Consider the following 19157-nt stretch of genomic DNA (forward strand, 5'->3'; position numbering starts at 1 on the left):
TTATTTTATTTTTTCTCTAGAATCTCTATCTTACTATCACTCTCTGTTTTTTAAAGTGTTTTTCACAAGTTCATCAAACAACAACAATAAGAATATTTCATCAAACACGGTGAGTAATGGCTTCTCCTGCTATTGTTATTTGCACCTCTTGCCACATGTACAGTTTATCTATCTCTGTCGCTGATGAGGGATTCACATGTGATAAATGCAGGGAAATAGTTAGGCTGACAGAGAAGATTTCAGAATTAGAAACACACATCCAAACTTTTATTGAGGACAGTAAGAATGTTAGGGCTCTAGATACGGCTTTGGATGCATCTAGCTCAGGGATTCCTGTATATTGTTCGGTTCCGGAAACAGAGCACCTGCAGCAGGGCAACTGGGTGACGGTGAGGCAGCGTAGTCGTGGGTCAAAACACCGCTCTTCTGTTCTGATCAAAACATTAAACAGGTTCTCCCCACTCAGTGATGCACCCACTGAGAAACCTGATGAAAGTGCTCTAGTTATTGGTGATTATATTGTACGGAACGTGAATATAGAGACACCAGCCACCATAGTCAAATGTTTACCGGGAGTCAGAGCGCCTGACATCTTGGCAAATTTAAAAGTGCTGGCTAATGCTAAACAAAAATACAGTAAGATTGTTATTCATGTTGGCGCTAATGATATTCGACTTCGCCAGTCGGAGATCACTAAAAATAACATTAAAGAGGTGTGTGAACTTGCAAACACGATGTCAGACACTGTAATATGCTCTGGTCCCCTCCCTGCTTACCGTGGTGATGAGATGCATAGCAGATTGTCATCACTCAATGGTTGGATGTCTAAGTGGTGCCCACAGAATAACATAGGTTTCATAGACAATTGGACGAGCTTTTGGGGCAGACCTGACCTGTTGAAAAGAGATGGTCTTCATCCCTCCTGGGGTGGCGCCACTCTTCTCTCTAGAAATATGGCAAATAGTCTTAGAGTTTATACTTGACTAACTGGGGCCCAGGTCAGGAAGCAGACAGACTGGCTAAACCGACCGTCTGCTAGCTGCCTCCCGTCACAGAGGTCAGTTAATTCTCAGCACATAGAGACTTTTTCACCTAGATATCACACTATAGAGACTGTGTCTGGTCCCCGAACTAGAAAAAAAAAAAAAAAATGTCCAAACCAAGTTAAGATTAACAATTTAATTGAGGTTCAACAAATAAAAAACAGAAGCAATATGGATAAACAAATGATAAAGCTTGGCTTTTTGAATATCAGATCCCTTTCTATGAAAACACTTTTTGTAAATAATATGATCACTGATCATAATATAGATGTACTCTGTTTGACAGAAACCTGGCTAAAACCTGATGATTACATTATTTTAAATGAGTCCACCCCCCAAGATTACTGTTATAAACATGAGCCGCGTCTAAAAGGCAAAGGTGGAGGTGTTGCTTCAATTTATAACAACGTTTTCAGGATTTCTCAGAGGGCAGGCTTCAAGTATAACTCGTTTGAAGTAATTGTGCTTCATATAACATTATCCAGAGAAACAAATGTTAATGATAAATCCCCTGTTATGTTTGTACTGGCTACTGTATACAGACCACCAGGGCACCATACAGACTTTATTAAAGAGTTTGGTGATTTTACATCCGAGTTAGTTCTGGTTGCAGATAAAGTTTTAATAGTTGGTGATTTTAATATCCATGTTGATAATGAAAAAGCTGCATTGAGATCAGCATTCATAGACATTCTGAACTCTGTTGGTTTTAGACAACACGTTTCAGGACCTACTCATTGTCGAAATCATACTCTAGATTTAATACTGTCACATGGAATTGATGTTGATAGTGTTGAAATTAATCAGCCAAGTGATAATATCTCAGATCATTATTGAGTTCTGTGCAAACTTCATATAGCCAAAATTGTAAATTCTACATCTTGTTACAAGTATGGAAAAACCATCACTTCTACCACAAAAGACTGCTTTTTAAGTTATCTTCCTAATGTATCCAAATTCCTTAACATATCCAAAACCTCAGAACAACTTGATGATGTAACAGAAACTATGGACTCTCTCTTTTTTAGCACTTTAAATAAAGTTGCTCCTTTACGCTTAAGGAAGGTTAAGGAAAACAGTTTGACACCATGGTATAATCAGCATACTCGCACCCTAAAGAGAGCAGCCCGAAAAATGGAGCGCAGATGGAGGAAAACCAAACTAGAGGTATTTCGTATTGCTTGGCGGAAAGTATCCTATCCTACAGAAAAGATTTAAAAACTGCTAGATCCGATTACTTTTCTTCTCTTTTAGAAGATAACAAACATAACCCCAGGTATTTATTCAATACAGTGGCTAAATTAACGAAAAATAAAGCCTCAACAAGTGTTGACATTTCCCAACACCACAGCAGTAATGACTTTATGAACTACTTTCTAAAATCGATACTATTAGAGATAAAATTGCAACCATTCAGCCGTCAACTACAGTATCACATCAGACAGTGCACTATAGACCTATAACACCCATTCCCATAACACCCTATGTACTTGCTACATCATTAGAAGAATGGCATCTACGCTAATATTTGTCTGTTTCTCTCTTATTCCGAGGTCACCGTAGCCACCAGATCCAGTCTGTATCCAGATCAGAGGGTCACTGCAGTCACCCGAATCCAGTACGTATCCAGACCAGATGGTGGATCAGCACCTAGAAAGGACCTCTATTGCCCTGAAAGACAGCGGAGACCAGGACAATTAGAGCCCCAGATACAGATCCCCTGTAAAGACCTTGTCTCAGAGGACCACCAGGACAAGACCACAGGAAACAGATGATTCTTCTGCACAATCTGACTTTGCTGGAGCCTGGAATTGAACTACTGGTTTCGTCTGGTCAGAGGAAAACTGCCCCCCCAACTGAGTCTGGTTTCTCCCAAGGTTTTTTTCTCCATTCTGTCACCGATGGAGTTTCGGTTCCTTGCCGCTGTCGCCTCTGGCTTGATTAGTTGGGTTCACTTCATCTACAGCGATATCGTTGACTTGATTGCAAATAAATACACAGACACTATTTGCCTGAACAGAGATGACATCACTGAATTCAATGATGAACTGCCTTTAACTACCATTTTGCATTATTGACACACTGTTTTCCTAATGAATGTTGTTCAGTTGCTTTGACGCAATGCATTTTGTTTAAAGCGCTATATAAATAAAGGTGACTTGACTTGATAAAGAAATGTCTTGTTAAAAAATGTATAATCACTACATCTTTAGTATTTTCTCTCTTTGGAATAACTAGGGTAAATATTGTAACTTAAAACAAAAAAAGAAAGAAATAATAGTAATGATAATAATAATAATAATTGATTGAATAAAAAAGCTTAAACTGTAAAAAAAAAAAAAAAAAAAAAACTTAAAAGACTTAATGACTTATATATATATTAGGTGTGGGATGGTTTGCTGAAAATAAAAATGGAACCGTTTCTCCACACATGGCTCAGCACACGCTGGGAATGCAGTTAAATGTCAAAGCATCTGTAATATGGTTTGTAGGGGTGGGACGGTTCTCTGAATAAAACTTTTTTTTTTTTTGTTCTGCACGGATATCACATGGATACAGTACAAGGAGGGGAACGAAACCCAATTGGGTTTATACAGAGTTCCACTCCACTTGCATGAATAAACAGAAAAAGGCACGCAGACAAATAATTTAAATGAAAAAAAAGAGGGGAAAAACATATTTTCAGAAACATGATTGTCCTTATGAAAGTAACTTAAAGTTACAGATGTTAAAGGGTAATAGTAAAGGAGAATCAAAAGTAAAGAGCAGCATATGAGAGTCAGCAAGGCTATAGTATACTGCAGAGTACTATAACAAAAGCTGTCATTGTAAAATCAAAAGATCTTTCAACTGTTTTTTAAAGACAAGCAAAGAAGACATAGATCTTTGGGACAAACTTAATTTACTCCATAGTTGAGGACCCCTAAAGCTGAGGTCAGTTTTATGACCTGAAGTTCTAGGGAACGGTAAGACAAGATTTATTTCTCTATGCCTTGTTTGATGGATATGAGTATCTGAAATAAAAGTAAAAAAAGTGTTGTAATGTTGGTGGGAAATCTTCTCTCTTATAAATAAACTTATGAATAAATATGAATGATAAATAAACATTGACTTTCTCAATTGATAAAATCTTGTATCTGAGAAATAGAGGTGCAGAAGGAGCATATTTAGAAGAGTAGGAAATCATACGCAAGAACTTCTTCTGAATTTTAGCAATTTTTGCGAGATAAGTTGGAAAAGTAGCACCCCAGACAATATTACAATAATTCATAAAGGGAAATAAAAAGCTGTAGTAAAGCGTTAGATGAGCAGATGAGTGAATTGAAGGAAAAACAATTCTTAGAATATTTAACATTTTAAAGGATCTTGTACAGACTAGATCAACATGTTTGGAACAAGTTAAACCTTCGTCAATCAGGACACCGAGAAATTTTGTTGAAGCCACTTGAGTAACTGGAGCTCCATCAATTTCTATACAAGCATGTTCTTTGGGGTAGAATTTATAAATATTGTGAAATATCATAAAATTTAATTTTTTGACATTGAGCGTTAGCTTGTTAGTGCGAAACCAATTTGATAATATTTTTAACTCGTCATTATAACATGTTGGATCAAGGTGACAAAATCCTTGTGCACTGCAATGAGATTGGTGTCATCTGCAAATAATATGGATAGAAAATGATCACAACAGAGGAATAAATCATTAATATAAATTAGAAACAATAAAGGACCCAGAATAGAACCCTGAGGAACCCCAAATTAAATTTTAGAAGTTTTAGAAAAGAAACCATTGAGATAAACAAATTGTTCTCTGTTAATAAAGTAATTGCGAAACCAAACTAAGGCAGTACCCTCCACTCCATATCTATTAAGCTTAGAAATCAAAATATCATGTGGAACAGTGTCAAAAGCCTTACTTAACTGAACCGCTGAACCGTTGAGTTCTCCACACATGGTTCTGCATGTGCTGGAACCATGGTTCAACGTAATCTTACAAAAAGTCTATAAATAACATGCAAAACAAACAGGGTTCAGCTAATATATGTTTCTGTTGATGAATGTGCATTCTGGCTTGCCAGCCATTACACCAGGTAAAATAATAATAATAATAATAAAAAAAAATTAACAATTCACTCTTGTGAATGCCGTATGCAATGATATCTGCAAGCTTGCGCGGTAGTAAAAAGATTTGTGCATGCACTCATCCGAATCACGCAAACCAGCATCTCAGAAGTCTCTGAAGTATTGTGTTTAAATGGACAAATTCAAATTATCGTTTTTAACCTATTACTGGGCAGATTATTAATTGTAACTATGGCAATGTCTGCCCCGAGACAAACACCTCCACTATGAGAGAAAGCGGCAGCTGTGCAGCAATTCCTGGATGTCCATCATCTCAATTATCTCCACAAAATGATCTCGTGACCACATTTCCACAAGTTAATATGTTGTGGCCATACCAAAACTAGCCTAAGTGAACCAAACATGTCTGCTCCTGTCACCCTAAATGATTAGTTAGACTTTTCAGAGATCATCTACTCTTCCCTGTGGATAACCTGTGACCTACATTCTGTACGAACTGAATTTCTGCGTATTGAATTTTGAATATTAAATTTGATGTTCCGAATTTCTTTTTCATATTGAAAACTTAAAGCTGTATTTTTAAAAACTGGATATTTGCAGTCTAACAAATTCAGAACAAAACATCTGCTGTTAAGAAAACTGGCATAAAAAATTTCAATTGTGTTAAATTTAAATGTTAAAAATTCAAGTATCAAATTCAAAACTGTTAAATGTCACATAAAATTCAGTTTTGTTAAATGACACTTGTCATTAATTCAAATTTAGACAATTTAAATTAAAATAGTATTGTCATATTATAAGCTCCATAGAAATCACTCACTGCTCTTGATTGAAAAGCTTTTGTAACTTTAATAAAGAAAAATCTCTAATTTAAACAGTCCAATATGCAATGCTGTTTTACATTTAATTACTTTATTTAATTTCTGTACCTGAAAACTAATGCTATAGCTACCCCCCCCCCCCCCCCCACCGAAAATCACTGTTTATTGTATGTATCTTTACTCTTATTGTATTTATTTGTGCTGTTGATTGTAGCTAGATAGAATACTCTTATTTTTAATTTTTATTTATTTGAAAGCATATTTTTTCAATAAACATAGCACATAACGAACTGTACCGAAACCATGACTCTAAAACCATGAAACAACCATGTAAAAGTTGAACCATTCCACCACTATAATATATATATTTCAGCCTGTTGTGTCTCTCCATTCATCTCAGTATGTCAGGATTCATGACTGGAATGTTATGGAGGTCATACTTTTACTGCAGAGCAGATAAGCTTTATCACAGCACTGCACATTATTGGACTATAGTTTTTTACCCTCTCCAATTACAGCAGCTGTCCCATTATTTTATCAATAACAGATGCCTCTATTTTGTAAAGCTGATATCCCAAAACAGCAATAAGGTGGCAAACCTCTGTGTCCTGATATTAGACCTACAGCACTGAGATTACTGCCACCCAAACAGAATATTTAATCACTCCAACTCGCTATTGACATAAACGGCTGATACCAGAAATGTGCTGTGTTTGGTAAGATAATGCTGTATTCATAAAAGATGCAAAGAACAAAGTTGTTCCATCATAAGGGTCAGCTGATTAGCATAAAAAAGTTGTGTTTACCCCAGTTAAAGAACACTTAAAAGCCAAGTCATCTTTCAAGCTGAAGATTAAATACATTTGAATTTCCCTGTGCAGCTGTCAAAAGCACAAAGTCACAAAGAGTTACAAGAAAGTGTCCTTCAGATTGAATGATCTTTCTTAGCTTATGTTTTGTGGACACTAGCACTAGCGCACAAAATTAAACCAACTAGAATGGCTAATTGTTTGATTACTGACTGTTTTATGTCAGATGTATATTTAAACTTCCCAACCAAGTGAATCAAACTCTGACCCTACCAAATGATCTAGTTTGAATCATGGGAAGCCATGTGCATTCATAAAATCCAAACTTTGGTAAGTTAATCTAACCAGGGATAATTTATATAAGACATAGCATCTCTTATATTAATTAAAGAAAAAGGACATAGGTAATATATTAGTTTGTTTAGTATTTAAGTCAATTTAAGTATTTGTTTTTGTGTTGAATTTTTCTAGTAAGTTGTGGAATCCACAAAATAGCCTTTATTAGGTCCAAGACACGGGTAAATCCAACTCAGGAACTTAGAACAAGGAATGACACACGAACACAACATAGACAGACAGCGACAGATTGCAAAGACTAGGATTAAATACACAGGACAATTGGGAAAACACAGGTGTATTGGATGACTAATTATCAAACTAAACGAGGACAGTAACGTGCAAATAAGGACAAACAGAAAAATAAACAGGGGCAAAACACATCAAAGACAGTCCAGGATACTGACATTACTCCCCCTCACAGTGGGTGGGAACTTGGGAGCCAGCTCAGGAAGAGTACAGACACCCAGGAGGGGCCCATCAAGAGAGATTCCAGGGGGGTGACGAACGAGGGATTAGCCAGGGAAGAAACAGCAAGGAATTGGAGCTTGAACAGGAGGAGCCTGGCGGGACCCAGGCCACAACCATGATGGAGCCAATGGTGGAGCCAGCGGAGGGAGGAGCCATGGAGAAGGAATGGCCACCAACTCCAGCTGACCAATGGCAGTGGAGCAGGTGGCAGAGGAGCCAGAGGTGGAGATGGCGAGCAGATGAACCAGGGAGATGGGGAGGAACCGGAGGGTCAATGCTGAGCAGATGGTGCCGCCGACTGACATGGAGGAGTGAATCCGATTAGCGAGAAAGCAACAGAAGACCGAGAAGGACCTGAAGAGATAAAGGAGCCTGAATTAGCCGGAGGGCTGAAGGTACAAGGAGCGGCCGAAGGAGTGGAGTCCCATGGCGCAGGACAACGCCAGACCAAGGCAGAGCTACAGGGATGAGGGAACTGGGGTCTGGATCTGGGGTGACACCAGTGTCCAATCCAAAAATGCAGTGAAATTTTCTCAAGGGTATTCCATGGACGACGGCGCTTTGTATACAGAGTTTGAACTGGCATCATAGAATGCACAGCGCATTCAGGTAGCATCTGGGTAGCTGGAGAGGTTGGCAAGCTCCAGGTGTGGCCCTCTGGTGATCTCTCTCCCTGCTCCAGCACGAGGAAGAGGTATTCAGGATGAAGGAGGGGATCCATAGACACATGAGAAACAAAGAACACTAAGGAAAAAATGGAAACAAAATGGAGGGAACACAGTGAGGTAATTATTTCAGTTGGGTGTTCTGTCATGATCGCCGTCGGAAGCCATGGAATATACACAAAATAGTCTTTATTAGATCCAAGACACAGGGGTATCCAACTCAGGAACTAGGAACGAGGAATGCACATGAACACAACATAGTAGACCCGACAGAGACACACTACACAGACCAGGACTTAAATACACAGGATAATTGGGAAATCACAGGTGTCTTGGATGACTAATAATCAAATTAACGAGGACAGGAACATGACCAAATAAGGACAAACAGAAACAGAGGCAAAACATGACCTTATTTTAGATCCCTTAATCCATACCTAAATATAATAATCAACTTGCTAACTATAAATAAGCAGCAAATAAGGAACTTAATGAGGCAAAAGTTGTAGTTAATAGTTAGTTAAAAAAATACAGTTGTCTTTCAATGTTTAATATAACCAAATTCACATAGTGTTAAGAATATATTGCAAAATATAGTTCCTGGTAAATTCATCATTGACAGGTGCAAGAAAATGTTAATTATAGACACTGATAGCAAGATTTTATTTATTTTTTTATTTATTTTTTCAGAATAGACCAAATAACATAATATCAAATCAACAGCAGAGTCCACAAAAAATAAATAAATAAAATAAATAAATAATAATAATAATGAATCCTTTGCTTTACTAAAATCAGGTTGATTAGATGGAAAAGGCTATTCTTTTCGATGTGCTATTTCTATAGGGTAGGTTTTTAATAATGTAATTTCTGACAAAAGTCTTTCCCAGAAGTACACTGTATGAGATTTCATCAGCCCTTTTCTCTCAGGCTGCACTCGAGCCCTACTTGAGAATATCAGCAGCGCAACACTGCCATCTCTGGTGAGCAACTGCAAAGCATTTGCAAATGCCTTTTAGTTCCCCGAAGCTGCAACTTCTAGTGTTTAAATTTCCTCAAGACCAAGGAGTCGTGATTTGGTTGGTCACTTGACTAGCAGTAAATCTCAGCTGGTGGATTCAACCAGCTGGTGGATTCCACTATGTTTAGTGTACATTTGAAAGCTCAGATTACATGGCTAACACAGAGAGCCATGAAAAGTATGGGAAGTTAGCAGCATCCAACACTTCAGGCTCTTTTTGATGAAACAGTTATCAGTCAGGCTCAAAAATAATTTCAGACCCCACTCATGTCCTTCCCTCTGCATACCAACTTCTTCCTTCAGGAAGATGCTTTCTCTGATTTCCTCAGAGTAAGCTTAACCATTTTAAGAACTCCTTTGTCCAGCAAAGTATTAAATGATAAGTAAGCTACAGTAGAGGTCAATAATTATATTATGTTTTTTTTTTAGTTTTTTGTTTTTTTTCTGTACATTGTAACTATATGTGATGATGATGATGATTACAGGTATGTTGCACAATAGGTAGTGTGCTATTTAGTTGTTTTTTATTGTAGTGTATGTATTTACTGCATATTTCGGGTAGGTTAGTGCTGTTTTTTTTTTTTTTTTTTTTTTTTTTTGTTTTTTGATTTCAAGGCTAAATGTGATCTGGATTTTTATGAGATTCACCTTATTATAAGATTTTCTACTTCATGTCATTTGTAGACATATTTAGATTTTTATGGTAAACTGCATGAAATGGCAGAAATAAACTATGTTCAGTTCCATGAGAAATGATAATTGAGGAAATGTCTTTATCAAGAAGTGATTTCGTTTTAAAATATCTACATCACCATTTAAGCAATATAACGTGGCTTTTAATCAGAAACTGTCATGCCTTCATAAGCATGAATAAAGAAGAAGTAATTACTGCATTTTCATTTGTAAACAAAAGTGTTATATAATTTTTTTATAAATAACATTTTATTCTTTTCACTTTTTTTCCCCTTTTGACATAATCAGTTTTGATTTTTCTTCTGTTGTTGTTATGCGCTAATCAGTGTCACTTTCCTACAGCTCCAGTGTGATAACTCGCATGGCATTTACAGCTCACGTTATTGGCTTTAAAAAGTCCATGTCCAAACGTGGCTGTACTTGTGAGGACCTAGTGACACAAGATACCATATTTAATGAGCTGGAAAACTATTAGGGCTAGATGGCATCTGCTAATGATAGCCAGGCACTTTTTCCCCCATGCAAAAAGGACGTTTACCTTCACCAAGCATTACAAATTAATGTTGCAATTAGTGGCATAATTAAGATAGAAAACTCTCTCAGACACTTCTTGTTTAAATCAGACTGATATGAGTTGGTAAAACGAATGTTATGTTCAGCACAAAGCAAGCAATATGCCAAATCACGATTAGCAATCACTGCAAATTATTAAACAACAGATGCAAACAAAGGATCCTAATCAACACGTGTGAAATAAAAGGCATTCAAAATCAATGTGTTCTGCATGACAAACAAATGCTTTAGTCATTTTTCTTCTCATGGATTAACCATTCTTTTCTTGGAAGGTAAGGTGAGAAAATGTCATTCATCTTATAATTAATTTCAGCAACCCCAGAGGCACATCATTAATCATTTGTATGCATCAACTCTAATGTAATATGTATTTCATCACTACGAATGGTTGTAAATAGTGGAATCAGGGGTACAAATAATTACCTCCTCTTAGTTTAGTTGCCTGAAAAAAAAACTTATGTAAATTTATGGAAATTGTATCTGTGTTGAGATGTTTGTTCCATGGTGCTAAATTGATTTGTAGAATTAAGACAATATAAATTCAGATTTTTATTTCCTTTTTATCTGTTACTGGAATTTTATTTTCAAATGGTAAGTGAGAAAAAAAAGATCTGAAAAAATATATTTTATTTTTATATTTCCCTTGTGAAAACAAGTATACAGTACTTCAGCAAACTTTTAAGAAGAACACATATTCCGGAAATAATATATTGACACATAATCACAAGTTAATTGTAATTAAATCAAATTTATTATAGCGTAAATTTATATAAATTTATATAAATTTGTATTTATATAATGTACTGTTTTTACTTTTGATTTTGAGGTGAAAGGTAAATCACATTATCATGAGATTCACTTTACCAAGACTTCCCCTAATATGTGGAATTTTTTTTTTTTTTTTTTTTTTGTGATAAATTGCATGAAGCGGTAAAAATAAGCAATGACCCATTGTGTGAAATTACAGTATAATCAAGAAAATGTCTTTCATCCAAAGTAAAGCAGTGATTTTGAAGTCCATTTTGAAACCTCCACATCAGCTCTTTTCTTTTCTTGTTTTTTTTTTTTTGGCTTTTTAATCAGAAATTGTCATGGCTCCATAAACATCAGTAAAGAACAAAACATAATTATTGCTGATTCATGCATATAGCCTTAAAATGCGTTACGCTATTTACACAGAAACAAGTGGAAATCTTTTGTGTTTAACAGGCACCATATAATGACAGAACAATTTAGTGGCACAAAACTAGATGATGCCCTTAAATAAATGAATCTGTTTTTGAATTCTAAGCTTGTATCTCACAAATCTGAAAGCATGGTTAGTAAGTAAGGTAGTATCTGGAATGCAGGTATTAAGTTACGTAATGCAAGTATCACTACATAATTTCAGTTGTTTATTTTAAGAAAAGACACCACAAGTGAACAGGGTAAAAAAATCAACTAATACTATAGATATCACCAGTTGACTAATCACAGTACGTTAAGACAATTGTTTTTTTATATTACAAGTCTGTTTACTCTACTTAATTCAAAAAATAGTATATGAAAGTGAAATGTATATTCACCGAATGAGACACAATGAGATTAAAATGATTATTGTTTCAATGTTTTTTTGGTTTATGCAAACAGCTTTGTGTATTGTGAAAAATAAGGCATAGAAAGCATGAAAAGTAGCTCCACCTTCCCCTGCAATGCATTTCAATGTCTTTCATTTATCGTTCTACTCGTACAATACCTGCTTGGTGTGGATTATTTGTAGGATATCTGACCCAGTTGTTGCTTCAGTTCATCATTCACATGTTTACAGCTATGTGCAGCTACATCTGTTGCCAGGAGTCAAAAGTTTTCTTTCACACCAGGTGACCTGTGTGAGACGCTGTGGCCTATCTGCCGTGTCTTATATTGCTGAAAGATTTTCTGAGAAAGAAATAGAAAGGCCTCCATCTGTCAGACAAGAAGGACCAGGGGGAGGGACGGAGGGCCAGGTAAAATGGGGAAAACAGAGACAAGAGGACCAGGTAGAATGGGGAAACAGAGACAAGACGACCAGGTAGAATGGGAAAACAGAGACAAGAGAAGTGCAACACAAAACAAGGAGTCCAGGAGGGTGGTGGACCGGCGGAGGATCAGGGGGAGGGACGGAGGGCCAGGTCCTTAGAGGGAAACAGAACGAAAGACACAGACAAGAAACCCAGGAGGGAGGTGGACCGGCGGAGGATCAGGGGAGGGACGGAGGGCCAGGTCCATAGGAGGAAACAGAAAGAAAGACACAGACAGAAGAACAACAAAAAATAAACACAAAAACACAAGTCCAAGAAGGACATCTTGTGACGCCCACCAGGGCGGAGCAGAAGACCACCACAACCGTGTGGTCAGGGCGGACACCCCCCAGAGCGGAGCAGAAGACCACCACAACGTGTGGTCGGGACGGATGCCCCCCAGGGCGGAACAGAAGATCACCACAACCGTGTGGTCAGGGAGGAAGCCCCCCAGGGCGGAGCAGAAGACCACCACAACCGTGTGGTTGGGACGGACGCCCCCCAGGGCGGAGCAGAAGACCACCACAACCATGTGGTCAGGGCGGAAGCCCCCCAGGGCGGAGCAGAAGACCACCACATCCTTGTGGTCGAGGCAGAAGGCCCCCAGGGCGGAGCAGAAGACCACCACATCCTTGCGGCCGCACCAACAGGAGGACAGGTCTGGTTGGGCAAGTCTGAAACATAGAACATGAACATGTTAAGGGTAGCCTCCGTGGCCACAACAGGAACAGTCGGGTGCTCAGAGAGTTAGACTGAGACATGACGATTCTCTGGAAGTTCCGCAGAGGCGAGGAGAAACTCTGGTAGTCCCACAGAGAAGTGACGAGACTCTGGTAATCCCATGGTGTTTATACTGGATTCCAGAAGATCGGTGCTGACTTGACTCTGCTCAGGAAGATTATTGGTGACTTGCATTTGTTCATGAAGATCATTGGTGACTTGTATTTGTTCATGAAGATCAATGGTGACTTGCCTTTGTTCATGAAGATCAGTGGTGACTTGCCTTTGTTCATGAAGATCACTGGTGATTTGAACTCTCCCATGAAGAACCCCGGTGACTTGACTCTGTCCTTGAAGATCACCAGTGACTTGACTCGGTCCTTGAAGATCACCAGTGACTTGGCTCGGTCCTTGAAGATCACCAGTGACTTGACTCTGTCCTTGAAGATCACCAGTGACTTAACTCTGTCCTTGAAGATCAACAGTGACTAGCCTTGACTCTGGAAGGTCCACGGTAACTAGCCCTGACTCAGGAAGGTCAATGGTGACTAGTCCTGACTCAGGAAGGTCAATGGTGACTAGCCCGGATTCTGGAAGGTCAAAGGTGACTAGCCCTGACTCTGGAAGGTCAATGGTGAGTAACCCTGACTCTGAAGGGTCCACGAGCACCTGACTCGACTCTGGAGGGTCCACGATTCCCTGACTCGACTCAGAAAGGTCAACAGGAACTAACCCTGACTCTGAAAGGTCGTTGGTGACTGACCCTGACTCTGGAAAGTCGATGGTGACTAGCCCTGACTCTGGAAGGTCGATGGTGACTAACCCTGACTCTGGAGGGTCCACGAGCACCTGACTCGACTCTGGAGAGTCCACGAGGATCGGACTCGACTTAGGATGGTCAACCGGAAACTGACTCAACTCTGGAAATTCAACAGGCACCTGACTTGACTTGGCCATCTTGTACTGACTTGGCCATCTTGCACTGTGGTGCTGGCTCAGCAGATGTGACGTGAACAGTCTCTGGATCGGCAGATGCGACGTGAACACTCCTGGGAATCTCTAGGATCCTTGACAGCATGGAGAAATAATCCAAAAACGTCTCAGTGGCTATCGTGGGCGTTGGCGCTGAGCTGGCAACCATCTTGCACCGTGGCGCTGGACTGGTGACCACTTTGTGCTGTGGCGCTGTGCTGGCATCCATCTTGCCTCGTGGCACTGGGTTGAAGGCCATCTTGTGCAGTGTCGCTGGACATGCGGCCATCATGGGCAGTGGTGCTGGGCCGGCAGCCTTTCTGTGCTGTGGCGCTGGGCTGGCGTCCATCTTGCCTCGTGGCACTGAGCTGGCGGCCATCTTGTGCTGTGGGGTTGGGCTGGCTTCCATCTTGCCTCGTAGTGCTGGGTTGGCGGCCATCCTGTGCAATGGTGCTGGGTCGGTGGTCATTCTGCGCAGCGGTGCTTGTGCAGCGGCACTGGACTGGCGGCCATCTTGTGCAGCGGCGCTGGCTCGGCAGACTTGCGCCTCCTTTCCCTCCTCCATCCACAATGGTGAGACGGCGGCTCCCATATTGGAGAGTGATGCCGCACCTCCTCTCGACCGCTCACTCCTGAGCGACCTCCCCTGGTCCCACGAAACACCACCAGGCGAGTACCCTCTAAACCGTTCCTCACCCGCTCGGTGACTGGGGAGGAAATATGACTAGACATACCGCTGGATCTATGTATAGATGGAGTCCTTCTGTGACGATTCCTGTACCCAGAAAGACACAGGGAGAGCGAGAGATCCAATTTCAGGTAGTTTAATATATGGTAATCCAAATCGTAGTCGAATACAGCCAAGGTCAAAACCAATAAACAGTCCAAACAAAACAAACAAATGAAAGGGACAGGAAAAGGGAACTCGGAATACGAGATGCAGAATCCTTCTGCTGACCAGCTTTTTTGAAGATTTTCAAGCACTGCCAGAAGCACCAAAAGTTGGTTAAGTGACCATGGTGTTGGTGTGCTTGACTGGCCATTAAACTTAACAGACCTGAACCCCATAGAGAATCTATGGGGTATTGTCAAGAGGAAAATGAGAAACAAGAGACCAAACAAAAAATGCAGATGAGCTCAAGGCCACTTTCAGAGAAACCTGGGCTTCCATACCACCTCAGCAAAGCCACAAACTGATCACTTCCATGCCATGCTGAATTGAGGCAGTAATTAAAGCAAAAGGAGCCCCTACCAAGTATTGAGTACAAGTAAAGTAAATGAACATACAGTACTTTCCAGAAGGCCAACAATTCACTAACATATTATTTATTATTATTATTATTATTTTTATTTTTTTATTGGTCTTATGAAGTATTCTAATTTGTTGAGATAGTGAATTGGTGGGTTTTTGTTAAATGTGAGCCCAAAATCATCACCATTCAAAGAACCAAGGACTTAACCTACTTCAGTCAGTGTTCATTGAATTTATTTAATACATGATGTTCACAATTTGAGTTGAATTACTGAAATAAATGAACTTTTCCACGATATTTTAATTTATTGAGATGAACCTATATATATATAAGTCGTGGCCAAAAGTTTTGAGAATTACATAAATATTAGTTTTCAAAAAGTTTGCTGCTAAACTGCTTTTAGATCTTTGTTTCAGTTGTTTCTGTGATGTACTGAAATATAGTTACAAGCACTTCATACGTTTCAAAGGCTTTTATCGACAATTATATGACATTTATGCAAAGAGTCAGTATTTGAAGTGTTGGCCCTTCTTTTTCAGGACCTCTGCAATTCAACTGGGCATGCTCTCAATCAACTTCTGGGCCAAATCCTGACTGATAGCAACCCATTCTTTCATAATCACTTCTTGGAGTTTGTCAGAATTAGTGGGTTTTTGTTTGTCTACCCGCCTCTTGAGGATTGACCACAAGTTCTCAATGGGATTAAGATCTGGGGAGTTTCCAGGCCATGGACCCAAAATTTCAACATTCTGGTCCCCGAGCCACTTAGTTATCACTTTTGCCTTATGGCACGGTGCTCCATCGTGCTGGAAAATGCATTGTTCTTCACCAAACTCTTGTTGGATTGTTGGAAGAAGTTGCTGTTGGAGGGTGTTTTGGTACCGTTCTTTATTCATGGCTGTGTTTTTGGGCAGAATTGTGAGTGAGCCCACTCCCTTGGATGAGAAGCAACCCCACACATGAATGGTGTCAGGATGCTTTACTGTTGGCATGACACAGGACTGATGGTAGCGCTCACCTTTTCTTCTCCGGACAAGCCTTTTTCCAGATGCCCCAAACAATCGGAAAGGGGCTTCATCGGAGAATACGACTTTGCCCCAGTCCTCAGCAGTCCATTCACTATACTTTCTGCAGAAGATCAATCTGTCCCTGATGTTTTTTTGGAGAGAAGTGGCTTCTTTGCTGCCCTTCTTGACACCAGGCCATCTTCCAAAAGTATTGGCCTCACTGTGCGTGCAGATGCGCTCACACCTGCCTGCTGCCATTCCTGAGCAAGCTCTGCACTGGTGGCACTCCGATCCCGCAGCTGAATCCTCTTTAGGAGACGATCCTGGCGCTTGCTGGACTTTCTTGGACACCCTGAAGCCTTCTTTACAAGAATTGAACCTCTTTCCTTGAAGTTCTTGATGATCCTATAAATTGATGATTTAGGTGCAATCTTAGTAGCCACAATATCCTTGCCTGTGAAGCCATTTTTATGCAATGCAATGATGGCTGCACGCGTTTCTTTGCAGGTCACCATGGTTAACAATGGAAGAACAATGATTTCAAGCATCACCCTCCTTTTAACATGTCAAGTCTGCCATTCTAACCCAATCAGCCTGACATAATGATCTCCAGCCTTGTGCTCGTCAACATTCTCACCTGAGTTAACAAGACGATTACTGAAATGATCTCATCAGGTCCTTTTATGACAGCAATGAAATGCAGTGGAAAGGTTTTTGGGATTAAGTTAATTTTCATGGCAAAGAAGGACTATGCAATTCATCTGATCAGTCTTCATAACATTCTGGAGTGTATGCAAATTGCTATTATAAAAGTTTAAGCAGCAACTTTTCCAATTTCCAATATTTATGTAATTCTCAAAACTTTTGGCCATGACTGTATATATATATATATATATATATATATGTTTTTTTTTTTTTACTCTCCATTGAAAAAGTTGTCTCATCTGAATCAGGAGAAAATATGCACATATCAAGCACTGTTTTAAAGCAAAAACAGTCAAAATATCTAAACAAATATGTCAGTTTATTTCGATGTGAGAGGACAACGGGGGATGGACTGAGGGAAGCATTAATATGGTTTACAGACTTGTGTTTTGGCCAAAAGTGATGATCAGATCAGAAAGAAAGACACAGACAGAAGAAAAACAAAAAATAAACACAAAAACACAAGTCCAAGAAGGACATCTTGTGACGCCCACCAGGGCGGAGCAGAAGACCACCACAACCGCGTGGTCAGGGCGGACACCCCCCAGAGCGGAGCAGAAGACCACCACAACGTGTGGTCGGGACGGATGCCCCCCAGGGCGGAACAGAAGATCACCACAACCGTGTGGTCAGGGCGGAAACCCCCCAGGGCGGAGCAGAAGACCACCACAACCATGTGGTCAGGGCGGAAGCCCCCCAGGGCGGAGCAGAAGACCACCACATCCTTGTGGTCGAGGCAGAAGGCCCCCAGGGCGGAGCAGAAGACCACCACATCCTTGCGGCCGCACCAACAGGAGGACAGGTCTGGTTGGGCAAGTCTGAAACATAGAACATGAACATGTTAAGGGTAGCCTCCGTGGCCACAACAGGAACAGTCGGGTGCTCAGAGAGTTAGACTGAGACATGACGATTCTCTGGAAGTTCCGCAGAGGCGAGGAGAAACTCTGGTAGTCCCACAGAGAAGTGACGAGACTCTGGTAATCCCATGGTGTTTATACTGGATTCCAGAAGATCGGTGCTGACTTGACTCTGCTCAGGAAGATTATTGGTGACTTGCATTTGTTCATGAAGATCATTGGTGACTTGTATTTGTTCATGAAGATCAATGGTGACTTGCCTTTGTTCATGAAGATCAGTGGTGACTTGCCTTTGTTCATGAAGATCACTGGTGATTTGAACTCTCCCATGAAGAACCCCGGTGACTTGACTCTGTCCTTGAAGATCACCAGTGACTTGACTCGGTCCTTGAAGATCACCAGTGACTTGGCTCGGTCCTTGAAGATCACCAGTGACTTGACTCTGTCCTTGAAGATCACCAGTGACTTGACTCTGTCCTTGAAGATCAACAGTGACTAGCCTTGACTCTGGAAGGTCCACGGTAACTAGCCCTGACTCAGGAAGGTCAATGGTGACTAGTCCTGACTCAGGAAGGTCAATGGTGACTAGCCCGGATTCTGGAAGGTCAAAGGTGACTAGCCCTGACTCTGGAAGGTCAATGGTGAGTAACCCTGACTCTGAAGGGTCCACGAGCACCTGACTCGACTCTGGAGGGTCCACGATTCCCTGACTCGACTCAGAAAGGTCAACAGGAACTAACCCTGACTCTGAAAGGTCGTTGGTGACTGACCCTGACTCTGGAAAGTCGATGGTGACTAGCCCTGACTCTGGAAGGTCGATGGTGACTAACCCTGACTCTGGAGGGTCCACGAGCACCTGACTCGACTCTGGAGAGTCCACGAGGATCGGACTCGACTTAGGATGGTCAACCGGAAACTGACTCAACTCTGGAAATTCAACAGGCACCTGACTTGACTTGGCCATCTTGTACTGACTTGGCCATCTTGCACTGTGGTGCTGGCTCAGCAGATGTGACGTGAACAGTCTCTGGATCGGCAGATGCGACGTGAACACTCCTGGGAATCTCTAGGATCCTTGACAGCATGGAG

The sequence above is a fragment of the Carassius carassius genome, chromosome 41 (assembly GCF_963082965.1).
Source record: "Carassius carassius chromosome 41, fCarCar2.1, whole genome shotgun sequence".
Lineage (NCBI taxonomy): Eukaryota > Metazoa > Chordata > Actinopteri > Cypriniformes > Cyprinidae > Carassius > Carassius carassius.